Source organism: Chlorocebus sabaeus, chromosome 2 (genome assembly GCF_047675955.1).
Source record: "Chlorocebus sabaeus isolate Y175 chromosome 2, mChlSab1.0.hap1, whole genome shotgun sequence".
In the NCBI taxonomy this organism is placed as follows: Eukaryota; Metazoa; Chordata; class Mammalia; order Primates; family Cercopithecidae; genus Chlorocebus; species Chlorocebus sabaeus.
In genome coordinates, this window is record NC_132905.1 from 61,565,978 (window position 1) to 61,593,556 (window position 27,579).

General features: G+C 38.4%; 1 non-coding gene and 1 pseudogene across 1 annotated transcript; both read right to left on the reverse strand.

Annotated features, from left to right (window-relative positions):
• LOC119621454 (putative ankyrin repeat domain-containing protein 20A2) overlaps nt 1–22,939 on the reverse strand; it is a 43,584-nt pseudogene extending 20,645 nt beyond the window's left edge.
• LOC119622645 (U6 spliceosomal RNA) lies at nt 11,076–11,182 on the reverse strand. The gene has a single exon (XR_005239251.2). It is a non-coding gene; the product is annotated as a U6 spliceosomal RNA (small nuclear RNA).
• Nucleotides 22,940–27,579: the final 4,640 nt, after the last annotated feature.

Below are 27,579 nucleotides of genomic sequence, written 5' to 3' on the forward strand. Positions count from 1 at the left end.
TCACACTTGTATGATTAAAAAGTCAAAGTGTTACTATTTATCCAAATAAACCTTAACCAAATTTCATATTTCCGTTATTGGGGAAAGCATTTACTAATGCAACTTTCCTGTCACTACTTATTTTCCAGTTCACAGCTCCCACCCTGTCACAGTACTTGTCAATTTTTGTTAGTTACCAAAGATAAACAAATTTTTTGAATCAACTAGCCATATGTATGTTTTTCTCTGACCAACTTTCCATTATCATCATAAAACAATGACAGGCAAACCACTGCTGAATCTGAAAAGTAAATACTGTGCAAAACTAGATTCAGAGTGAGAAAATTAATTTTACAAGAGGCCACTTTACCTTAGTAGCAACACTCACGTCTTTGTCATCCGATGTAGGCAACGAATCCACATCCAGTTCATGGAAAACGCTTGAGACCAAAAACACACAATGAAAATGGGCAAGTTGATTTCTTTACAATTTTTATAATTGCCAGTTTATAGCCAGCTTCCCCCTCAAACAAAAGACATAATCTGGGGAAAGGTCGGTGATCCATATATTAAATAATGATTCTTGATACAATTAAAATATGGCCTCTGTTCTAAAAATAGATTTTAGTTACCTATTTCTGCCTCCATCTGTCTAAATCTATAAAATATTCAATGAAAACTGACCTTGAGCTTTATATAACAAATAGTGACAGTCAATATATTGGCAGAGTCTGACAGTAATTTACACACACAAATTATCTTTCCTGAAGCTGAGCTTAAAATTCAATTAATGGATGACATAAATGTTGTTACCTAAACTGGAAGAAAGCTTATGACTTCAAACAAGGTAGAAAGATCCACTGTACCTTTTCCTTGATCTATCTCTCCTTAAAAGACTAATCTGCTTCACTTCAAAATGGCAGTCTTGATTCCTCAGCATGGAACCCACTGAGGAAGGTCCTATTGCTGTCCTTTGCCCTAAATCAGTATAGGGAATCCCCTGCAATATTTGAAATGTATGAAAGCTAAATATACAAAAGTCAAATAACAAAGCTGTATGTTCTTATTGAGAATACTTTTCCCAGAAAGATTAAAACACTAATAATTATAAAATCCCATTATTTTCACTCTATAGGTACTATCTTATTCAGGTCCACATAAGCTAATAAGCCATTAAAAATTTTCATAGGCACTCAGACATCCAAGGAGAGAGATTGCAGGAAATACAGAGTCCTGGTAGTTGTACCTCTATTTCTCTAACTACTATCTAAATATCTTTCTTCCTATGGGCATCCACTTTCAGATTCCACTACTGCAGGGCTCCATAGAAGTCTTCAATCTTCAACTCTTTAGTCTATGAAAGCACAGATTCCGGAAAGGATGGCCTCAAATGACCAGGAGTAACAGATCTCTATATCCCTCATCCTAAAAAGCAAGCCAACTGGAGTCTCCGTCACCTTCCCCCAGCACAGACACATTGCCAACTACCCAACCGAACTCCATGACTGATTTACCAGACAATCATGCCCCTGACCCAGCCTACTTGGACGTGGGAAGGACATCAGTGAATTGGGAACAGAGGCAGAGATAAGGAGGCACCTGCCCTGTACCACGATCTATGTAGTTCAGCAGTCTCCAGCCTCTTAGTACTCCAGGGTCTCTAAGCCACCCCTCTGTAAGTCAGGATGGAAGTAGATAATACCACATTTCTGTCTGCTGCAGACACTCCTGCCAGTGTCTCAAAATGTTTTAGCATATTTCAGTAAAAATCGTCGTTTGTCAATCCTTGATAAAAAGAAAGCAAACTTTTTATAGCTCTCTTGAACCTTCTATTGTAATGTGCCTTTGTACATAATTCCCAAATTTCTTGTGTCTTTCATCTTTATAATGTATCTTTATCAAACTTGTCATAAACCCCAATATTTTCATCTCTTAGTGAAGACTTCATACTCTTACACAATCCAGTGTTGTTTGTCTTCAAACGTGGCTTTCCCCTGCTCATTCCATTATTACCTACTTCCATTGGGTTCACCAGCTAATTCCATTCTCATTCTATCCACTGTGTGCACCAGACTCACTCCTGTTTGTACTGGGCTTTAAAATGAGTTCAAATCTCATTTCTGCCAATTGCTATGTCTAAAAAAGCATACTAATCTCTTTGAGCCTCACATTCTCTATCTACAGAATCACTTGACCGGAATATTCAACACAGGTAAAAATACTGGGAGGTATTTTAATTCATTCTAAGATTCCTTAACATTCTGTAATTCTATGTCCTCTTGATTCCGTCTATAGGAAAACTGGGAGTACATAGCCAACAGAATTTGAAAAAATAATAGAACAAAAGAAACACAAAAAAAGCAGAGGGGAAAGCATTAAAAATCAAGACAAGATATAGAAAAGTCATGGAAAAAGAAACAAGACTTAAAAAAGTATTATGGAAGTCAACAGAACTCCAGACCTAAATGGAAAACCAAACTTGGAAGTCAAATCATTTCTCTCTAAGACTTGCCTAAACTTATTTTTGTAAAACTTCCAGTCCTATGGCCAAAGCTAAGTAAGTTCTGCCCTAAAGTCTTTGATGGTAAAAATAAGATACCGGTTACCACTGAAATTGTCAAATTTATTAGGAAAAACTCTTGGACTAACCACATGCTAACAATAACTTTCAATGAGAGTTTAAAGTATTTAAACTGAATTAATGAATCTGATTAAACTGATTCAGACCTATACCTTGATCCAATGGCTGCACAGATGTCTATCAATCTATGCTGAGGAGCAAGAGAAGGGATTTGGAAGGCAGGCAGGCTGACGGTCAAGTTGTGGGCCAGCTACTTTGTTAACTATGGGATCATGAGGCAATGAATCGACTGCACTAAACCATAGTTGTTAATTGAATAAATAGTAGGTTATAGGAACACAGATGTTGTGATGGCTTTATGAGATGGTAAATGCATAGAACATAGCAGGATGTCTAGCCCAGAATACAACACTCAACAGATATTAGTTTCTTCCATCTCTATTTCCTTAGTTAACATAAATGTTTACATCTATAAAATCCTACCTGACTGTAGATTCATCAGAACTTCCAGCATCTATTAAAGAAAAAGGAAAAATGCATTTTAAATCAATAATAAATATACAGAATATTAAAAGCATAAGAATGCACAGGCCTGCAGGCCTGTACTCTAAAGTATTTGGGAGGATGAGGCAGGAGGATCACTTGAGGAACCCAGAAGTTTGAGACCAACTCAGGAAACATAGTAAGACTCTACCATCATAAAAAAATTGGGCACAATTTTGTGTATGCTTTAGATGCTGTTTTTGTTGTTGTTGTATTTGTTTTGGTTTGGTTTGGTTTTTTTAAAGCATAAGACTGATGCTTTCTTACAAAGCATTCCTTTGGGAGCATGCCTGGGACCTTACTAGAATTAACATTAATTATACCTATTGGTAAGTAATTAATGCAGTAAGAACTCTTCCCTTTGTATTTATTAGATGCAAAGAAGAATAAATTTATAAAAACGTAGTATCTACAAGTGAATTGTAGTATACAAGTCATTTTAGCCAAACCCTATGAGATTGAGCAAAAATGGTATTGTTAGCAGAACAGATGTGATGAGTCAACAGTGTCAAAGGGCGTGATTTCTGGACCAAAATATGAGAGGCCATTAAAACAGAATATATAGTATTACCTTTTATCCACTATATGTGCAAAAAGACATACTCGACAGGGTTTTCTCTGCACTCACACCACAGCAACAATCATCAACAAAGAAGGCTTCCATGACCAAATGTGTGGAGAGATTTCCCCCCAATGAGCAAGAATCATTCCTGCTGATGACACCATTCAATTCTCACACCCTATCTGCTGACACAATCAGATTTAATTTAATTTATAAATTAAACTTTATCATAGATAGGTATGCATAGGAAAAAACAGTTGTGATTCAGTACTATTCGCGGTTCCATGCATCCACTGGGAGTCTTGGAATGTATTTCCCACAGTTAAGGGGGAACTACTGCACTTATTTTGTTATAGCACAACACAGCCTCTCTAGCTCTTCAGCTCAAACTGTTCAGTTTAAAATAAAACACCCTATATCACCAGAAGCCAGCAAAACATAGGAATCAGACCAGAAACAGGAATCCTTGCAAAGACCTTCCAGCCGCCAGTGGAGAAGAGCTGAAGAGAGATCGATGTGTTACTCTGGCTAATACTCTTCTGGGGAAGGTGCTGGATGGTTTCCTTAGTTGTAGCTATTTGTTCTGCCCTATGTATAACAAGGCCCAAATTCACCTGCCATTTTACCTCCCACAGAAAGAACCACTGGAAACATCACTCCTTTAAGAGCTTATCCATACTCAGAGAGAAGCTTAAGAAACACTGGGGAGGTGTGGCAGGCTGCCCGTCAGTATTATCTGATGTGAAAAATATATAGAAAGAAAACTGTCAATACCCTTTTACTACTAGAATGTTCCAAAGCTTGCTCTTCTCCCAAGTAGGAGAAAAAAATTCTTTTTCACCTCACATCAAGCAAAACTCCCTTACCATCCCTCATGACAGAATCTAGTTGTAGATGAGTCATGTCATCATACTACAGGCTGTTGTCAACCTCATCCCTCAAAGGAAGAGGATCAGTGAGGAACACATGTATTTACCTATAGCATTCACTGCCTGGTCTTAATTCCAACCGAATGTAAGTATGACAGACTTAGTGATTCCACTTTTATAAAGTCCAACCCCTTGCGCTTGTCCCCGTCCATTGCTAGAGAGTCTATCTGGACCCACATCATAGAGCAAGATACTCCGGTTTGTGCCGTGTGGCACGGCATGGTGTCCTTTCCCTCAACCCTTTCTATTGTGTCCCAAATAACTAAACAAATCATGTTTTCTGAGTATGTAAAGCACATCTCATCAGCATATATCATTCTTTACAGTGATAAAGAAGCAAAAGAAAAACAAAAAGGACAAGGAACATCTTAAATGACTACATTCAATTACCATGGAGCTTTAATTTTTTAACTATTCTAAAAGATATCCACTGTACTCTTCTGAAAATAATAAAACTATGAAGATAAAGATCAATGGTTGCCAGGAGTTGCTAGGGAGAAAATGAGAGAACAGGCATAGTATAGAGAATTTTTAGGGTAGTGAAACTGTTCTGTTGATAATATTACAGTAATAGATACATGTCATATCATTATACAGTTGTCCAGGTTCACAGAATGTACAGCATCAAGAGTGAAGCCTGATGTAAATATGAACTTTGAGTGATTATAATGTGTCAATGTAAGTTCATCAGTTGTAACAAATGTACCACTCTGGTGGAAAATGCTAATCATGGGGGAGGCTATGCATGTGGCAGGCAAGGAATATATGAGAAATCTCTGTACCTTCCTCTCAATTTTGCTGTGAACCTAAAACTGCTCTAAGAAATAAAGCTGTTGATTTAAAAAAGATATTCACAACTGGGCTCAGTGGCTCATGCCTGTAATCTCAGCACTTTGGGTGGCAAAGGTGGGGGGGATCACCTGAGGTCATGAGTTCAAGATCAGCCTGAGGTAATGAGTTCAAGACCAGTCTGACCAACACGGCAAAACCTCGTCTCTACTAAAAATATAAAAATTAGCTGGGCATGATGGCAAGCACCTGTAATTTCAGCTACTCAGGAGGCTGAGGCAGGAGAATCGCTTGAGCCTGGAAGGCGGTGGTTTCAGTTAACTGAGATCACACCACTGCACTCCAGCCTGGAAGACAGAGTGATACTCCATCTCAAAAAAAATTAAAAATAAAATAAAAAAGATATTCACTGTCTATGCATCCCAGGATCTCCAGAACAAAAATTAAAATAAATAAATAAATAAAAAGATGGCCAGGGTCAGTGGCTCATGCCTGCAATCCCAGCACTTTGGGAGGCCGAGGTGGGTGGATCACTTGAGGTCAGGAGTTCAAGACCACCCTGACCAACATGGTGAAATCCCATTTCTACTAAACACAAAAAATTAGCTAGGCATGGTGGTGCATGCCTGTAGTCCCAGGTAATTAGGATCCTGAGGCAGGAGAATTGCTTGAACTTGGGAGGTCGAGGTTGCAGTGAGCTGAGATTGTGTCATTGCACGGCAGCCTGGGTAGCAAGAGCAAACCTGTGTCTCAAAAAAAAAATAAATCAATAATAAAAAATGAAAAATATTCACTGAACCTGTTATTATGATATATTTAAGCAAGACTTAGTGACCCTAAAAATTAGAGATCATTGAAGATCAAAATAACAACACGTGGTCATTATTTCTCAAAGTGAAGTATATAAAGTATATAAAATAAGTTAATTGCATGCTTAGACAAGACGATATTGATTAAAATGATTGACTATTTTATCTCCTTTCGTACTTCTAAACAGGGATTTAGCACAATATGAAAACTAGATTATCCATGTCATCCAGAAAGAAGACAATTTTATTCTAATTTTAACTCAGAAATTATTATGCTTATTTAATTTCACAATTTTACTGAAAGGCTAATAAGATAAAAAGGACAGATTATCATTACCTAACACTGCTATGGTAACTTATATACAAATACTTGTTTGTCACCAAAAGTCAAAAAAGTAACCAGCATTGCAACTTAAGATGGATCATACAAAAGAAATTACTACCAATTTACCTTATCTTATAATATTATGTGTTATTAAAATGAAAATGTAAAACAACACCAAAAGTTAAGTTGGGGCTATAAGTGTTGTGCAGAAAAGATTTCATATAGCAGGCAAGAGACTGCCATCTTTAGAAAGGCCTGCATGCAAGGCTGGCCCCTGACTGGTGTTTAGGAAATTGGAATTGGGAGAGTTTCCACCATTCCCTAAGGAGAGTGGCTCACTGTGTCTAAAGTATTTATAGAAACAGTGTGGTTACTCTGAACAGCTGCTTTCCTTCTAGGAGTCTGGAATTTAGGTACATGTCACAGAGAGTAACCTCCATAGAAACACTCGGGTACTTAGTCTCTAATGAGACTCTGGTACTGGTAGATATCACTGCACATACGTTGTCAAAATGTGAGCCTGGGAGAATTAAGCAGATCCTGGGAACTCCACAGGAGAGAACTCCTGGAAGCTTGTGCCTGGTTTCCTCCAGACTTGACACATGCAACTTTTTCCTCTACTAATTCTGCTTGTCCCCTTTCTTGTAATCAAGTAAAGATCTGAGTATGACTATTTGCTGAGTCCTGTGAGTCTTTCTAGTGAACCACTAAACCTGGGGGCAGTCTTGGGAAACCTTGATACAAATGCATTGTGTAAGACTTTTATGAAGTTGATATGATATATGTAACTATAATCAGGTGGTTATTTCACAGAATAGCTTTCCCTAATCTGTTTTCCTTTTCTTTTTTTCCCTTGATATTTGATATTTGGAAAGTCTTATATTTCTATATCTATACAATTCAATAAAGCCATAAAAGGAATAAATGAAACGATAATGTCAGAAAATAATGTGAAATAAGCAGCAATCCTATTTTAACTGAATAAAAAATAGAGAATCTAGGTGACTGACAATATGTTCTACAATATGAATGTTTCTAGAAAAAAATGAAAAGGTGGTCAATTTTCTGCAACTCAACTGGGCTTAATTCCTTTTTATAATAATTGTGCAGGCCAGGTGCAGTGGCTCACACTTGTAAATCCCAGCATTTTGGGAGGCTGAGGCAGGAGGATCACTTGAGTCCAGAAGTTCCAGACCAGCCTGGGCAATAGAGTGAGACCTCATCTATTAAACAAATAAACAAACAACAACAACAAAGAACCTTAAAAAGAAATTTAGCCAAGTGTGGTGGTACATGCCTGTAGTCCCAGCTACTTGGGAGGCTAAGGTAAAAGGTGAAAGGATCACTAAAGGCCATGAAGCAGAAGTTGCAGTGAGCCAAGATGGCACCACTGCACTCCAGTACTGGCAACAGAGGGAGACCATGTATCATAAATAAATAAATAAATAAATAATTGTGTATCAGGCCAGATGTAACCACAAAAATCTGTAGTCCCAGCTACTCAGGAGGATGACGTAGGAGGACTTGTTGAGCCCAGGAGTTCAAGGCTACAGTGAGCTATGAATGCACCAATGAATAGACACGGTATTCTAGCCAAGGTAACATAGAGAGACCCCATCTCCTATAATAATAATAATAATTGATTAATTGTGCATCATTCAAGTAAATTCTATAACTGGAGAAAAACATAGTACTATTGAGAATGTACTATAATAGTCTACTACTGATCATACAGTTCCTGTTTACTTGCTTCTCATCTTTTTCTGTGTTTCTCCTAAAACCGAAAACATGAATCATCTATTAAAAGCAGTTCATCACAAAACAAGTCAAAAAGTCAAAAGAATTGCATCCAAACTGTAGGATGTGTTATCCACTGCTCCCTGTGAACAGTTGGATTTGGTCATTAAGAATTAGCAGGACTAACTTTGTGTTTGTGTGCACACGTGTGAACGTGTGTGTGTATGTGCTTATAAACTGTGTGTGTGTAAACTATGACAGATAAAACCATTTTGCTTGTGTAAGAATATGTAATATAATTTGTACTTCTCATGAAGGAATTGCTTTTCTGTCTTCTGTGCACAGTAGCTGTCTTCAAAAAATAGTCTCCTATTTGTATGGGTGCGCACGCTGGTTCAGTTCTATAGTTCTTTTTTTTTTTTTTTTTTTTTTTTTTTTTTTGAGAGGGAGTCTCGCTCTGTCACCCAGGCTGGAGTGCAGTGGCGCGATCTTGGCTCACTGCAAGCTCCGCCTCCAGGGTTCATGCCATTCTCCTGCCTCAGCCTCCTGAGTAGCTGGGACTACAGGCGCTCGCCTGTTTTATCATTAGCCCGGCTAATTTTTTGTATTTTTAGTAGAGATGGGGTTTCACCGTGGTCTCGATCTCCTGACCTTGTGATCCGCCCACATCGGCCTCCCAAAGTGCTGGGATTACAGGCCTGAGCCACCGTGCCTGGCAGTTCTACAGTTCTTATTGCCATTTATTTATGGTACCAGAAAGAGATTGCTGAGTTCCTGGTTCTAAAGATAGTTACTTTCTTAGTGACACACATCAATATGTAATACAGTTTGCCCTTGAACAGCGGGGATTCACTTATATGCAGATTTTCTTCTGCCTCTGCAACCCAGAGACAGCAAGATCCACCTCTCCTCTTCCACCTCAGGCTAATCAACCTGAAGATCATGAAGACCGTTGTCAGCATCTACTTATGCTTTATGAAAAGTCAATATATCTTTCCTGATGATTTTCTTTCTAACAGCTTCAATTATCTGGCTTACTTTATTGTCTGAACACAGAATATAATAATGTGGCAAAAACAAAATAGGTGTTCATCAACTGTTTTATGTTATCAGGAAGGCTTCCAGCCACTAGTGGGCTATTAGTAGCTAAGTTGAAGTAATCAAAAGTTATACTCAGATTTTCAACTGCAGAGGGATCAGAGTCCCTCACCCCTACATTATTCATGGGTCAACTGTAATTCTTTACTAAATATAAACAATTTCTTATAAAACTGAAATAGAAGATCCATTTGTATAACAAGTCCAATTGGTTATAATGTGACTACAGAGGAAACATACAACATACTACATTAAAAATCTTTTTTCTTATTCATGCAAAAACATTATATAGGATTTTAGGGATCATAAATGACTTTTTTCAGACTATAATGTTTGACATTATAAATGAGCTACAAATACCTTCTTAAATAAAACTGAATTTCAAACTAGTTAAATTTTAAAAATTAGTTTACATATGTATATACATATATACACATTCAATTGACACATATTTTTAAACTGGTCTTTTTTGATTAACACTACCTTAATCTTACATCTTACTTTTCATTTTCTTATTAAGAGCAGGACCACCAAGAAAAATAAGAAATTCACTATCAGAAGTCTTACCTGGTTTGTCATTTTTAAGTATCTTCTTTTTACGTTCCAAAACTTGTTGTTTAATTCTATGTATACAAAAGTAATAAATAAAGTTGTTATTTTAACACTGAAATAAAAAATATTTACCAAACATATTAAATTCTAAAACCATTTAAGGCAATATCAGACCTAATATCAGAATTTTAATATCCCATACACTTCAAATTTTTAAACCTTACAAGCTTATTAAGCTTATAATTAAAGAATAAAAGAAAGGGAAGTACTCATAAATGGAGGGAGAACAGCTCAGTAAATTAACTCTAGTTAGCTGGACATCATGCAAAGTGTCCTGCACTCAGAATACGTCCTTGCTCTGTAACCAAAAGGTATTTTCTTTTCAGACAAGTTGCTTCTTGTAGGCTCCATGGTTTCTTCTAAAAAATAAGGACTCTGCTACCTTAGGAAGATGTAATGAGATTACATGTTTAAATGTTCAGAAAAATAGTAAAGCAATGGAATAATTTCTTCTTGAACTTGATTCCTGAAACCATTTTGGAATCCCAAATAAAGCTTGGTGTATGTTTTTCTCTAAGTTCTAATATTCAAATGTTGCAGTTTTCAGAAGATGTTATTAAGTGCTAATTTTGGTTATTAGCTGTATTCATTGTGGCTTGTAATTCAGGGAATCTTACCTAATTCATAACTTACTGCAAAAATTATATATATATATATTTTCTCATTAAAATGGATTACCTAATTGTCTCCCATCACTGAGTTCATCAATCACACCAAGGGAAGAAAACTAATAGGTGTCAAAACCCGGCTTGGACAACTACCACTCCTTCTCTACCTCCTCAAACTCTGAGCCAGCAGATCCATGCCAGGATGCTGAATCTCCATGGTCCTCTCCAACTAACAGACAAGACAGAACCCTGCTGTGATTGTTTTTCGGTTCCATGAAGGAAAGACAAGTGGACATTTTTTCATTTCCAAGACATGTACTAACAACATGTAACATCCCCTAATTATTACTCAGCTCTGTTCTCCTTTCAGAGATCACTGGACATCAATATTTTCATAGTGATAATCACAATTTCAATATTGGTGGGTATCCTGTTTTGGTTTCACTCACAGTGCTTCCTAGGAGCTACTCAACAAACAGTCAAATGACCTTCCTGGGACTATACAAAATATGGAATGCTTTCTGAATCTGTGTGCCATCCCCAGGCAGCAGCCATGCTTATCTGCTCTGTATTGATCCAATTTTAAAATATGTGCTATGGAAACAAGCACAAAGCTCTGTTTGATACACAAATACTCATGAGTCATGGATGAGGCTTAGCTCGGGTAAATCCAACTCACTTACTTTAGATTCTGAGAATTTTATTGAATGACTTCTTGTGAGGTGGAATTTTAAAATATATTGAAAACTTGAGGAAGAGCTGCGAGTAGCCCAAGAGATTTTCATGACCATAGAGACACATTGCTAGAGGGGTCAACCGCAAGTTTGATCCCACTACTTGCTGGAAAGATAACATGGAACCTTCTGCTATCTAACCAAAGCTTCTGCACAGGATATAAAAAGCCTCAAGGTACAGATCTGATAGCAAAAGGGAAAGGGAACTCTGATCTCCCTGCAACATTATTTGAACATCCCTGACTGTGGAGAACAATCCCAACTAATAGTGGTTAAAGAAAAGACAAACATGGCTTTCAAAGGATAACATACCATGAAGGCCTAGGCTAAGTCTAGCTAAGAGGTGGGCTCCAAAGAAGATTTTTAGTGTAGGCAAGCATCAACTTTCTCAGTATTTGTGTGGGTAAAGCCAGGAGGCCTAGCTGGCAGAGCAGGGTGCTGGGAACAATGACTGACCATAAGTACATAAACTAATAAACACCATAGCTTTGAACTCTATATATGAATCACCATGAAAACTAGGGGGTCTGCATCAGTGAAGGCATCCTGGTGGCAAAGGTCAGTCATTATCAGATTGCAGGATGGGTTACAATGGCAGCAAAACAGCAAGCGAGTCCATGGAAATAACAGAATGATCAGAATGGCCTTTTTTCCCGTTCTTCTGACTTGTAAAGAAAGATTGTCTTCCTTGAACTTAAGGAACCCCTTAGCTTCTTGGGAAATTCAAAGAAGGAAGACACAGGAGACAGCCCGAGGGGACAATACAAGATTTTCTGCTAAATTGGACATTTCAAGACCCAATAACTAATTAGAAAAGTCAGGCCAGGCATGGTGGCTAGCATTTTGAAAGGCCGAGGCAGGAGGATTACTTGAGCTCAGGAGTTCGAGACCAGCCAGGGCAACAAAGTGAGACCTTGTCTCTACAAAATGAAGAAGAAGAAGAAAAGAAGAAAAGAAGAAAAGAAGAAAGAAGAAAGAAGGAAGAAGTAGCGTAATCTTCTGCATCGCGTCCACCCATGTTTTGAGTGGAGACATTAATATTTTTCTTAAGAAGGATGTTGGCAATACCTGGTGAGTCATGGTACACAGCAAGCATGAGGGCTGTTCTAAAATAACAAAGAAATAACTCCACTCAAGAACTTTAATAAAGACTTTTTTAAACAATTAGTTTGATACACTTTACCAATTTCACATCCATCTGTCAGTGTAGATGTAATAATGATTTGCATGTACTAGCTTGGGTCTATAAGCATCTAGGGTGCTCAAGTGTTCATCTTTGTAAATTATCACCAAGGCTAAAAGAAACGGACAACAGGGAAGCCTCTTGTCCCACTGGCGTGTGACATAATACAAGTTGCTAATTTATAGTTCTTTGATGGCCAAGAAACTGTGCTGAGGTCAGTCATCTAAAGTAGGCAAAAATTTACATGAAGATTTCCCTATTGCTTTCCTACTCTGATATATTATAATTGTAATCAGCTAGGGGTCAGATAAGAGTTATCTGCGGGCTGAAAACAACAACAACAACAATAATAATAATGACAATAGCAGTAGTCATAAACTAAAAGTCCACATTTTAAAAATTAAAAAAAACTGCCAGGTGCAGTGACTCTTGTCCATAATTCCAGCACTCTGGGAAGTCAAGGAGAACAGATCATGAGGTCAAGAGATCGAGACCATCCTGGCCAAAATGGTGAAATCCCATCCTTACTAAAAATACAAAAATTAGCTGGGCATGGTGGCACACACCTGAAGTTCCAGCTACTTGGGAGGCTGAGGCAGGAGAATCGCTTGAACCTGGGAGGTGGAGGTTGCAATGAGCCAAGATCACACCACTGCACTCCAGCCTGGCAACAGAGCTAGACTCCATCTCAAAAAAAAAATTAATAAAACTAATACAAAACCCTTTAGCTAATAAAAGATTACAGTAACAAAAACATCCGATTATAAATAAAAAATCTCATAAGAGAAGATTAATCCTACTATACACTGTTCTTTATGTGACTCAGTCTAAATATTTGTGGTCTACCTGATTATTTGTGGTGACATTTTTCACTGTATGTCAATAATTACACTAATCTTATTAATATTTCTGACTTGAGAGACTATTACCACTCTAGAATACGCAGGCTTTTATTTTTAAAAAAAGAGCTACTGTACCATCTCAGCCTATCAACGGCATGTATATTTGCTTTTTTTCTCAATAGAAATTCCACCATGTTCTCTTTCTTGCACATAACGGCGAATAAAAGTGGGGTATTATTGTCCTATAAGACAGCAGAAAAAATTAATAATTCACAAAATTACATATTTATGAACTGAACTGAAAATCTTCTCTAGGATTCTTTGAACTTCAACATACAATATAGAAAGGAAGTAAATGAAAAGCAGTCCCCTCCTTCTCACTCCTCTGCGCTTTCTGATGTGCTGCTCTTTGCCTTGCAAACAACCCTCCTCTGTCTCCCGGGATTAACTGTGGTCATTGCCAAAATTCACTGTCAACATTTACCAGTCCCAAGAATCCTTGCTTTGATCACAGCACTTAGCATGCTACATTCTAATCATTTCATTTTTTCCCTCTGAAATCAAGAGCTTCTTGAGGGCAAGGGCTGTATCTTTTGTCTCTATAGTCCCAAAACCCTAAGACATAGTAGCAAATATTTTAAGTTTTCTACATAAATTAATGAACTAAATTATTCTCTCTAAAGCAGTGTTTCTTAAACTATATTCCAAAGAATATTTGCTTTAGCAGAAGTATAATACCCCAAGAGAAAGATTCCATGACCTTCTGCATTTGTGAAGTATTACAAAATTGTATCTTACATCCAATAAACAAGAACTCTCTTGAATTTTACCTAATCCCCATTTCACAATACTATTTGTGGCAAATATTAACATTTAAGGAATTAAGAGTTTCAGAGAAACAGTTGCCAGAGCTTCCCAATACAGATGGAGGATTCCTCTGGGTGGTACAAACTTGCTTGATTCACTTCTATCAGTGGTGTCAGGATGCCAGACGCCAATGTCAGGCACTCCTGCTCCAAAGGGGTCACTATGGAAATGAACTCTGAATTAAGAGAGATTGGCTTCAAATGCACTTATTTGCCTTATAAATAGTTCATGGTTTTTTCCTAATACAAGAGAATAGATTTTTATCTTTACTGTTAGAAAGCTCAGTATGTTCTGTGTAAGAGAGACAGGTTTAAAAAACTTAAGAACAAATATTTGAAAAACCAAAGTTCAGTAAGAAATATTATTCTCAATTATAATGGTAATCCCAGGACACTAATGCAGCTCTACTTTTCAAATCCATTTTTATTGGCTTCCACTTAAATGGCTATTTAAAATTATTTTTCATTTTAGGCAAAATATAAATCCGAAATAACAGCATAATGGCTTATCAATAAAAGTTCTCATACTGATCCATATGAATTATTTCTGGCATAATAAAACCAGTAAGTCACTTGCATTTTTAAAGGAGGGTGCTGAGGACAAAGATATAATATCTGCAATATTCATAAATTATCCAACTATAACCAGCAATAACCTAAAAAGGCTTCTAGGCATTCTTATGGGCAGATAATTATTTCTGGTATATATAAAGAAAAGGAGTTTTAAAAACTTCTAAATTCTAAAATTCAACTCCATAACAGAGGGATTTACATACTCCATAGACTATATATTACAAACAAATCTACACACTGACTTCAAAATCTTGAAATCTTTATCAAAATATACTATAACATAGGAGTTGTAAACTCAAATACTTACAAGGACAAAGGAAGGTTACCACAGTAAGGGAAGTACTGAGGTGGGCACAATAGCAAACTGGGGAATACATGCCTTCTATAAAGGGGCAATCTCTGCACAGCAGACCAAACAGTGATAGAAACTCAGGAGACACCAGATTTGCCTTTTTAGGATAAGCCTGAAGTCCAGATTTCTACACAAGTCTTCTAAATTTTACATGTTGATTCAACTTATAGAGGCAAATAAACAAATCTGTGTGCCACTTTAGAATATAGCCCTTGTGTTTTTATATTTACTATAAATGCGTTATGAAATGGTTGTGTATAATCCAAGTATTTGCATGTAAAGTATTTTCTTTCTCTAGTATCATATGTTTTACCAAAATATGAGGCACTCGTATATAATAAAAATTGCTAAAAAGACTCATAATACCTGCTTCAAGAATTTTTCCAACATTTATTCATTTAAAATATGTTTGTATATAATTTTCCCAGATTGTTAACCAAATAGATCATTGGTTCATAGGACTGCTAAAACTTAATTATTAAAAGAATTCCTATTTGTATTCTTATTAACTTCATGGATTTCAGTGTTTAAAACTGCCATTTTGGTTATGATAAAGCTCTATACAACTAACAAACATACGGAGATAGTTCATAATACAACTTCAACTAAAAAAAAGAGTTTAGGATTTGCTACTATTCTAATTGAGAAAGCCCAACTTGTAATGAAAATTTGTTGACACATAATCACCTGCATGGTGACTAAGGGACAACAAATCCTGACATGGTCAGCCCTTACTTATTGAAAGATTACCCATAAGCAAATTTCTAAAGACTCTCTGAATGGTAGTGAATGATTCGTGGATGGAAGGAATGGTGTTATTCTGTCAGCTGAGAGATGTTGCCAATAATATTTCCTTTCACTTCCCAGTCACAGATGTAGAGAAAGACAGATAAGTCAGGGTAATATCATCAAACAGAAGAACTTTGAAGGATGTGGCACCTATCAAATGCCAAGTCTTCTAGAGATTTCTTACATTTTTGAGATACAGAAATTTATATATTGCACTTATCTATTCTGGGATTCTTAATCAGGAGTGTATCCGAACCTTGAAGGTTTTTTTTATTGGGTTTTTTTTTTTTTTTTTTCCTTTTTCTACAATTGTTGTTAGAGACAAGAGTCTCACTATGTTGCTCAAGCTGGATTCAAACTCTTAGACTCAAGCTGGAACTACAGGAACATGCCACTGTGCCCAGCTTCAAGTAAACATTTTTAAACATGTTCAGGCCTTATTAGGTCTATTACATCAAAATCTTCAGGGGAAAGACTGTGGTTGTAGATTTTTAACAAAATGTCCTCAGGTCACTGTAATGCCCAAATCTGAGAATTAGTGCAGCAGACAATCACTTCAGTCACATCTCTCACCCACATGGCTAATGCCATTTATCAGTCAGAGATGTGACCAAAAAGATAAAAGGGTAAGAGATACAGTCATTTATTAAAACTCCAGTTAATTTTCCTGGGTATGGCTAGAACAGGGACAAGTAAACTCAAAATCCCACTTGATTTTGCTATTTATAAGCTCCTTATCTCCCACTTTTCCACCACGACATTCTAGATTTGAGAGGAGTCTTTAGACTCCTATCTAAGTGGCAGTTTCTGCCAGGATGGGCAATAAGTCAGTTAATAATTTGTTCCAGCTTCTGCTGAAGTTTTTCTCACTTCCTCACCACATATTCACTGCCAATCTGGTTTCCTCAGAGCCCTCCTAAAATTAATCTCTAGGCAAGTTTCAACTCACTCACTCTCTTTTTCAAACCGAAAATTATTAGACCCAAAGCTAAAGAGCACCTTGTCTCAACACATAAACTAGAAGAACAACAAACTAAAAACAACAACAATAACAACAACTCTTCCTCACATTTTCCTTCATTACCTGATTTCCAAGTGACCTGCATATTTCTGATTGCTCTCCTTTTCCCTTCCCATTTTTCCCTGAGAAATGATACGTCAGTTTTTCAGAAAATTAGCAGCAGCAGCAACATGTCCATTTATTGTAAGTTACTTTAGTTTTGTTTGAGTTTTAAAATAAAGCCTATTTCCAGGGCATATTTTCTTTCCTGTGTTGTTTTACACTAATTAAGGAAAAAAAAAAAAAAAAAAAAAACCCTGCATAGAAAAAAAGTTGAAAAGGTTTTCCCTTTAACAAATTTGCAAATATTTTCCAAGGTGCATTTTATAAAGCTGTGCCCTTGAATCTTCTTTAAAAGTAACAATATTTAAAACAAAATCTTATGCAATTAAGTTATTTCAAAATAACTTAATTTACATTTGCATTCAGGGAATGGTTGAGCTTCCAAATATAAAAAAATTGACCGTTACCTATGTCAATGTTAAAACAAATATTTTTGAAAGAAAGTTGATTGATCTATACCTTGTCCAGCGCTTCAATATTTGCACCATGGGAAAGTAGTTTTTCTGCCAGTGAGGTGCTCCCACTGTACACAGCATAATGGAGAGCAGTGTTGCCGTAGATATCCTTAAGGTTTGGATCGGCACCATGGTTCAGCAAAATAATGGCACAAGCCTCTTCCTGGCAACGGATAGCCTGTCCGTATTAGACCAAGAAACAGATTGTAAATTCTAAGAATTCAAAATACACATTCCACAGGTTTCACCAACTAGTTATATTTAAATGAGATCAATTCATTTTAATTCTATATATGTAAATCAAATCCATGTCAGGCTAAAAAAGTTGGCTCTAATATACCTGTATCAAGGGCGTTCTGTTTTCTTTGTCACAGATATCAATCTGGCACTTTCTGTCGATCAGGAGAGTTACCACTTTTGCATGGCCACAGGCACAGGCCAAATGTAGAACAGTTCTACAAGAGCAAGAGGACTTTTTAGGAAACGGTAGTGCAACATCTCAAAACATATCATCATTCATGTCATTGTAAAAATTGAATAGCATGTTTTTCCTCTGTCTTCAAAACAAATACTTAATTTTTTTGAAGAAAGTGCAATACTTACTAGCTCTTATTGCTCACTGCCTTAATGACAACAGCAGCCTATTTGAATAGAAAGAGCTCAGTCTGTAGATTCCGTTCAACTAGGGCTTGAGTCCTACTTTAAACGTTGTCACTTACCAATTATTGCTTAGCCTTTCTGTGCCTCAACTTCTTCATCAATAAAGATAACAATAGTAGCTATCTCATAGGACACCATCATGATGCTTAAATGAGAAGCTATGTAAAGTATTTAGAATAGTTCCTACAACAGCTCAATAATTGTAAGATTTTTGTTTTTTGAGACAAAGTCTCACTCTTTTGCCCAGGCTGGAGTGCAATGATGTAACTATACCTGGAACTCCTGGGCTCAAGTGATCCTCCATCCCCAGTCTCCTGAGTAGCTGGGACAACAGATGTGCACCAGCATGCCCAGCTATTTATTTAAAAATGTAGAGTAAGAACCTCACTTTGTTGCCCAGGCTGGTCTCAAACTCCTGGCATCAAACAATCTTCTCACCTCAGCCTCCCAAAGTTCTGGGATTACAGGTGTGAGTCACTGCACCCAGCCAGATATTATAATTGTTAGTATTACTACTACTTAACAAAAGCATTTTAATTAGGTAGAACGACACAATTATACCTACTTTGCAGTATGGCTTAATGAGTAGGTCACATTTTAACAGCTCTGACATTGGAATGCCACTTATAATTCATGATTTATTATAACTCTAACTGGTAGCATTTTATAAATTATCTTATTGATATATAAAATAGTGGAGCATCACACAATCCATGAGACCTTACATTAAGTAGAATATGGTAACTCAGCACTAGGGCAGTTCCAGGCACGTAACTGAAACTGAAATACATTTCAGTTCTTAAAGGGACTATGGGGAAAGAGCACCGAAATAACAATCATGCATTTTTTTAAACAAATTAATTCCTTGATTTTCAAACAACTTGAAGTCAAAGGAAACTCATGAGTCAAATGAATTTGTATGGCTCATTTTATTGAATTCTTACACTTACAGAATATATGTAAATAAGACTTTCCAATGATTAATATTAGGATTTAAAACTGATAAACTTTTGAAAGGGCAGTTCAAGGTTATCTTCTACCATTTTCTAACTTCAGAAATGCTTTTGTTTGAAAGGTGGGAGATAAAGTTTCAAGGAGATGAAGTCCCAATATTCCTATTGTAAATCTCTCAGCTTGTGCAGGCAGGGCAGGTAAACATGAAGTTTTTAAGGATGGAAGGGTCCTGAGAGATAGTAGAGTATGTCTGCTACATAACAGGTACTCAGGTTATGCTTGATGCATAAATGGAATGAAATAATGGATAAATATAGCTGGGGAGTTCACTATTTTTAAATAAACTCCTATAAAGCAATATTTTTGCAATAGTAATTATTTGTATGTGTTATTTTTTATTTTTAAAGAATACAATTTAAATGAAATTATTAATCTATCATTGTTTGAATAAATGGAATGAGTATATAAGAAAAACATGTGCATAATAAAATGTATAGATAATAAAATCTGAAAACACAGATAAAACCATTCCCTTCTTACTTCTGAAGACTCTAAACATTCAAAGAAGATAACAATACACACAATAAAGATAAAAAGTGGAAAGCGAGAAATTATTTTTATCAGTGCAAGATTCATATTTCTCTCTTCCCAAGGATGATTCCATTAATAGTAAACTTTTATAGAAGTTTTGTACATGCTCACTGCAGCAATCACAGATAAGAAAAAGGAAAAATAAACTTTACTTAAAATGCAAATACTCGCAGGGTGCGGTGGCTCACGCCTGTAATTCCAGCACTTTGGGAGGCCGAGAAGGGTGGATCACGAGGTCAGGAGATCAAGACCATCCTGGCTAACACGGTGAAACCCAGTCTCTACTAAAAATATAAAAAATTAGTCGGGTGTGGTGGCAGGTGCCAGTACTCCCAGCTACTTGGGAGGCTGAGGCAGGAGAATGGCGTGAACCTGGGAGGGGGAGCTTGCAGTGAGCCGAGATTGGGCCATTGCACTCCAGCCTGGGTGACACAGCAAGACTCCATCTCAAAAAAAAAGAAAAAAAAAAAAAAAAAAAAGCAAATGCTCAGAAATTACAAATTTTATCATATTTGGTACATTTTTTTCTTTTGCTAAAACAAGACCATAGTATGTTTGCGTATGTATAATTTAACTATTTTTTTTTCCTCACTGGCTATAGCAAAATACAACATCTTGACACATCAACTTACTTCTATACCTATTCCCACCTTCAATGGTCACATATTATTCCATCCTATGGATGCAACTGAAATTTATTTATAGGATCCATTCTCTGGGTTCTTTTTAAAATAAGTTCCGTGAAAACTAAAGTGCATGTATCTTTATTTCCTAAGGGCATTTTAGTATAATGGAATTGATGAGTAAAGGGCACATTTTTTAAACGCAGTACTTACCACCAAATTATCTATTTGAAAAGTAATCAGCAACTTAAACTTTTAAGTAGCAGTATAAAACATCCTCACAAATATTGTGGATAGAAAACTGTTTGATTCCTCTTTTAAATTCTTATACCAGAAATGAGAAGGATTTTTTCCTATATACATAAGTAACTTGTAGATCTGGGGAAAGGTACTTTGCCCACTTTTAGAGTATTTGATGATTTGATTTGAAAGAATTCCCTGTAAAACGAAGATGTACTTTTCATCGCATGTGTATTATAACTTTTCATCTAATGTATATATATAACTGATATATATAACATATTATATCTGGAATATATATGGTATACGTATCAGTAACATCTAAATCTTATCATATATAATGAACAATATAGGCTGGGTGCAGGGGCTCACACCTGTAATCCCAGCATTTTGGGAGGCCGAGGCAGGCAGATCACTTGAGGTAAGGAGTTCGAGACCAGCCTGGCCAACATGGTGAAAGCCCCTCTCTACTAAAAATACAAAAATTAGCCAGGCGTGCTGGCACCTGCCTGTAATCCTAGCTACTTGGGAGGGTGAGGGAGGAGAATTGCTTGAATCCAGGAGGTGGAGGTTGCAGTGAGCCAGGATTGTGCCATTGGACACCAGCCTGGGCAAAGAAGCGAGACTCTGACTCAAAAAAAAAATAAAAGAATATAATGAATTCCTTATAAAATGAAAACATACTTTTCATCTGAAAAATATATATATATAATATATTAAATATTTTTCAAGTAAGCTCTCTTTTATTTTGTTAACTTTTTTTCTGAAACACAGTTTTAATTTTTAGTTTGCTAAATCAACCTTCACAATGTCTGCTTACCAGGTCATTCTTAGGAAGGCGTTTGTCAACATAAAATGTACCCGTAAAATTAGCATTTGTATTTTCTTCTGGTACTTTACTCATTTGCACATGGAAAAGTTTCAGTCTATATTCCATCAGGAACTCATGTTTGTGACATAAAATTTCATTAGTTTTCTTCCAACAACAGGCACTTTTTCATTAATAATTCATCCTTTCCTGCTCATCAATCCTTACGTATATCTTACATAATTTCAGTGATTCTGGGTTTCCTATTCTGTTCCATGCATCTGTCTTTTCAGCTGTTCGCAAACAATTGATTGTAGAAATTAATAGCACATTTTGCTATCTAGAGGAGCAAGTGTTTTTTTACTGCATTATGAAATTTTAAAAAATGTCATCACAATAGTGAAAGACAGCAGGTGTCATATAAAAATGTTAAAACCTTGGTATTTTCATTCGGTCTATGTAAAACTGACAAACAGAGAAAGAGCTCACATTTTGAGAAAAATGTCCCTTTCCATTCAAGAACACAGAACCCACCTCCCACTTCCAAGTTGCTCTCTAAGAACCTTCAGTAAGGAACCTGGCTACACAGGTGGATAGGGATGTAAAACGGACAGTTTTATCTGAGAACTTTTCGCCTACTGAAAATCACTCACGGTATTTTTGATAGGGGAATTAGTTCTCTCATTAGGCACCTCCTATAATGTATACAAACCATGTTTTAAAGGTGTTCCTTAAAAATAACAACACCGTATATGCTTAACTTCGTGAGTTAAATCACTCAAATTCTCCACCAATTGCTCCAGCCAGGGAATTATGTCGGATGGAAAACAGCTGAGGGTCCGCTTGACTTCGCCGCTAGGAGGGTGCCCGGCGCCCTCCAAGGCCCAGTCCCAGGGGCTGCGGGGAAGCCGGGCCTGGGGACCCCCTCCCACCCTGGACTGAGGCCCCCCCCCCTCACCTGTGCTGCTTGTCCAGGGCATCCAGGTCTCCGCTCCTGCGTGCCAGGCAGCGCTCCACTTTTGCGGTGTGGCCCTTGACAGCCGCCTTGTGGATCTTCTGCAGTTCGGAGTCCCGGATTCGGTACCCGGAACCCCGGTAGACCTGGTCTATGTAGCCCAGGTCCGTCTGGCCCCTGCCGCTCCGGAAGCCGAACAGCTTCATGGTATGACGTCTCAGACCCCCAACCACCGACCGCTTCTTGAGTGGGGGCAGCTCCCTGTCACCTTTTCACCACCCCCCACCCGCCCCGACGACCCAGCCCCAAATCCAACCCCAAGTCCCGATCCAACCCCAAATCCACGATCCAACCCCCAGTCTGCGATCCCAAATCTCTGATGTATTCCAAAATCCGAGATCCAGCGGGGTCCACCACAGGCTTCAGCAGCGACACTCGCAGCCTCCGACCTCTCAGACCCAGTGAGCCTCGCAAAGCCGTTGGGCGCGCGCCCGCACCGCGGTGGCCACCGGGCTACCGGAAGCCGCTCCCTGGCTGCGCGCGCCGGCAGGTGGGGCTGCAGCTCCAGGCGGGTGCCACTGGGCTCGCGGGTTCTCCTGGGCATTCCCGGGCGGCCCCAGGATCCTAGGCCGGCAGCCAGCCAGGCCTGAGGAGGAGGATTTGTATGGCCTTTCGGCCCGCCCCGCTCCTCCTCCGGAGGGAGATCGGGTGCTGGCAAGGGCACTCAGAGGCCACCGGAGTGGCTTCGCAGATAGCCTGGCTTCAGGCTGAGGCTCTGATCTTGGAGTCTGTGTGGCTAGTGTCCAGTAGTGGAAAAGTCAGGGGCTGCTCCTTCCTCCACCCGCCCTCACCGCTGCCAGTGCCCGACTGCGCGGTTTGCAGCTGCAGATCCGGCACTGGCGCGGGATGGCGGAGCTTCCCTTGGATGGCCTCACTGTCCCCGAGTGCACAGCCTACCTGGCCTCAGGGTCCGCTGCTCTTGGACATCTCTCCGGATCCTGGGCCCTGGCAGTAAGCAATCTGTATCCACAGGCATGAGACTGAGCGGCTGCTGGCTGGGCCAATCGCCTGACTTAGCTGCCTGGGCGGCTGGCCTCAGGATCCCCGCTGTGACCCTTTTTTGCATATGTAGTTTTTCTAATTTGTAGTTTTCTAATTATTTTTGTTGTATATTGGTTATTGTGAAAGATACGTTTATCTAGCCGTCAGTTTACTGGATGAAAACCTTGAACTTCTGGAGGCTTGGTATTATATTTTGCTATGGTGCTTCTCTTTGGAATTCAACAACCTGGGAGTTGAAAGCGTTGTTCTTCCAAGTTCAGTGTGTGCTTTCCTCTATCTGTTACCAGCTGATGAGAATAAACCTGCAGTCATGACAGTTAGGTCCAAGTGACAGGTGCAGAAAACTGCTCCTACAGAAACGCCCCTCCTTATTTAAGAGGCTTTGTCTATCACTCGGAACTGATTCTACGCAAGATTATCTGTTGAAAGGGAAATGTCATACCAGGGCATTGTTCTGGCTTTTCTGGACTTCCTCAACCCAAAATGCCTTGAAGGAAAAAAAAAAAAAAAAAGACACTGAGGGTTAGGGGAGGGTCTTACTCTGTCTCCAGGCTGGAGTGCAGTGGCACGATCATAGCTCACTGCAACCTCTACCTCCTGGGCTCAAGTGATCCTCCCACCTCAGCCTCCCGTGTTGCTAGGGTTACAGCGTGAACCACTGCCCCAGCTACTTCCAACTCTTAAAGAGTTCACCCCAGGCTGGCTGCCCTTTTCCCCTCTTTCCATCATGAGTGACACACGGGCATCCCCTTCGGCCAGCGTGGCTGACCCGTGCCTGCCTGGGCGCTCAGCTCGGCACCCAGGTGAGTTCACAGCCTGAAATTTTAAGTGGAGGAGTTTCTGTGCTTTTCTGCCTTGGTCCCTCTTACTGACCCTCTAAGTCACCAGCCGTGGTCGTCTTCTCTTTGACCCCTGATCTCAACCCAGGTTTTGAAATGTGTTTGTTCACGTAATTGTCTGTTACCCACCCTTCCTGTCATTGCAGAATCTGTTGTCTCATACTGACATTTTAGGACTGTTTTTCACTTTCTTCTGTTGAAGATCGCCTACTAAAAAGGAGTACTTCCTCCTTTTCATTCTTTCTTTATAAGAATTAAATTTTAATAGATAAATTAAAATTGTATATATTTATGGTGTAAGACATAATGTTTTGGAATGTGTATACATTGTGGAAGGACTAAATCCAGGTAATTAACATAGCATTACCTCACATAATTTTTTTGTGTGTGTGGTGTGAACACTTAAAATCTACCCCTTTAGTGATTTCGAGTATGTAGTAACTATAGTCACCGTGTATACAGAACTTAAACTCATTCCTCCTGTAGAAGTGAAATTTTTTGTCCTTCGACCAGCCAGGTTGCCTCTTTTCTATTTCCCTCTTTAACACAGTCAATTTTGTGCAGTAACTAAACTGGGAAGTGGAGGAGATTCTGGGATCTCCTTTACTGTCCCATTAGGGAGCCCTTGGAGGGCCAGGGATTCCATAACAATGACCAAGGTGAAGCCAAATATTGCACAGGAGTGTGTGTGTGCAGGGGGTTGGGGGCGGCATTCCTTTTCCCAAGTAATGCAATGAATCTTGCAAGAAATTCCTGCATGGTACACTTCTCTGCCCCGGATCACATCTCCTCAAATATCTCTTACTCCGGCCATTGCCACAGCAACTGGTCTTGCTTCCTGCTGTTAAATTCAGTTTAGTCTAAAGCTGCCTCCTTACATATTGAAGTCTGGCCAACAGGTTTCTTTGTACATAGTAAACTATAACCTAACTGGATGTGTAAACAGGCTGTAACCTACTCTCGTGCCAATCACTGAGATTTTGGCCAATCACAGTGGGCCAACTGTTCAAACCATGTTCAAATAAGACATCAAGCTGTAACCAGTCCAACTGTTTCTGTACCTCACTTCCATTTTCTGTGTGTGACTTTCCTTTTTCTGTTCGTGAATCTTCTTTGGCCATGTGGCAGCACTGGTGTCTCTCTGAACCTATTCTGGTTCAGGGCTGCCCAATTCACAAATCATCCTTTACTTAATTAAACTCTGTTACACTTAGTTTGCCTAAGATTTTTCTTTTAACACTGCCCTGGGGCTTCTCTGACTTTGAGATGTGGACGTCTTAGGTACCCCTGCTTGGTACTTCCAACTATGGACCCTGAAGGCCTTCCTAGAAGAAGTCCATAGCACACACACGGCAGCCCCTGACCAGTCAGGGGAGTTCTTGTGATAAATTCTCCTCTTTTGCCTCTGTGATGGAGACCTCTGAAGTCATTCTACGCAGCAACATGAAGATCCTGGTGGCACCCAGCCCTGGTTGTCCTTGGCGGGACAGACTGGAGAAGGAACATTTGCTGGGCGTTCTGCCCATCCCCTCTCCCACTCCTCAGTCCTGCATCCTCTCCCAAGTCAAGGCACCTGCCCACAAGCGCACAAGACTGGGAGCAGGAGCGGGACAGGATGCCAGGGACAACAACCCCAGCCATGACTGAATGCATCACAGAATCTGAAAGAACTATTATGACCTAAAGTTCCATCTGTACACACAAACTGGTTTTACTGAGTTCAGTTTTGTAAACAAAGTTTGCATCCAGTGAAGTAGCCACTTTTGTGGATTTAGATGATATACAGTCACTGCCCCAATTAAAAAAATGATTTTGGGATTTCTTATACATGGCCTGAAATTACTATGAGGGTCAATTTTTCAGTGTCCCCTTGTATTTCCATCAATTTTTACTCATATTTTTGGAGTTGTATTATTAGGTGTCTGTAAGTTAAAAACTTCTAGATCTTCCTGGTGAACATTTATCATACAAAGTTTCCCCTTTTAACTTTCTTGCATTTTGTCTTACTTTGCATTTTGTCTGACATTTAATTCATATTTATTTGGTAAATATTTTCTATACTTTTACTATCAACATTTCTAAATATGTTTTAGGTTTAGGTTTGTCTCTTGAGGAGTATGTAGTTGAGATTTTGAAAATCCGTTCAAAAAATATTTTCTTTAACTAGAGAATTTACTCCATTTATATCAATTATAATTGTTGACATTTAAATTTCATTTTAACAAATTTATTTTTTGTATTTGCAAATGTTTTTTACCCTTTCTTTTAAGTCTATTTCTCGTTTTTTTATTTTTTAAACTGCTCAGTTTTCTTACCCCTTGTCTCCCTCTACTAGATTACAAGGTATATATTCTGCTTCTATTTGTGGTTAATCTAGAAAATTTGACATGCATATTGATGTAAATGTAAAACTGTCCTGAACATTTGAGGAATTATAGGATGCCACTTTTGATTTCTTAATTACTTTCTACACTCTTGTTCAGGACTTTTCTTTTACCTTGTTTTTTTCTTAACCCCATGATGCAGGCGTTATTGCTATAATTTCATATCACTAATGTTTCTTTAGATTTACCTTCCTTGCTCACTGTCCTTCCATTGCAGGCACACCACCCTTATTATCCTCATTTGGGGGATAATTTTTCTTCTTCTGGAAGTAATCCTGAAGTAATAGGGTGAAAAACTTATTAGTTTTTGTTTGTCTGAAAACGTATTTTGTGCTTGTTCTTGAAAGATGATTTCGCTATTCAAAGTTGACAATTATTTTCCTAAAATATCTTAAAGATTTTACTCAGCTGTCAGCTGTCAGTCTAAACACCATTCCTGTGTAGGTAATCTGCCTTCACTCTCTGACTTTTTAAAGACTTGCTGCTTATCTTTGGTTTGTGACAGTTTCGCAATCATGTGTTGAGGTGCTGCTTTCATTTTTATTTAGGTCAATTGGAATTTGTGTATTTTGGTTTGTGACAGTTTCGCAATCATGTGTTGAGGTGCTGCTTTCATTTTTATTTAGGTCAATTGGAATTTGTGCACTTCCTGAGTCTGAGTATTGTCTTTCATTAATTCTAGAAGTGTTGCAGCTTTTAATTCATTGAATATTTCCTCTCCCCATTCTCTCCTTCTAAAACTCCAAATGTTTTTATCTTTGTGTGTGCGCGCATGTGCATGTGTGTGTGGTGTGTGTGCGTGTGCTGTGTGCGTGCACGTGTGGTATATGCATGTGTTTGATGTGTGTATGGTGTGGTGTGTGTGCACACTTGTGTGTGGTGTGCACGTAATGTGTAATGTGTGTGACTGCGTGCGTGTGTGTGCACATGTTTGCTCACAAGTGTGTGTGTGGTGTATGTGAGCACGTGTGTGT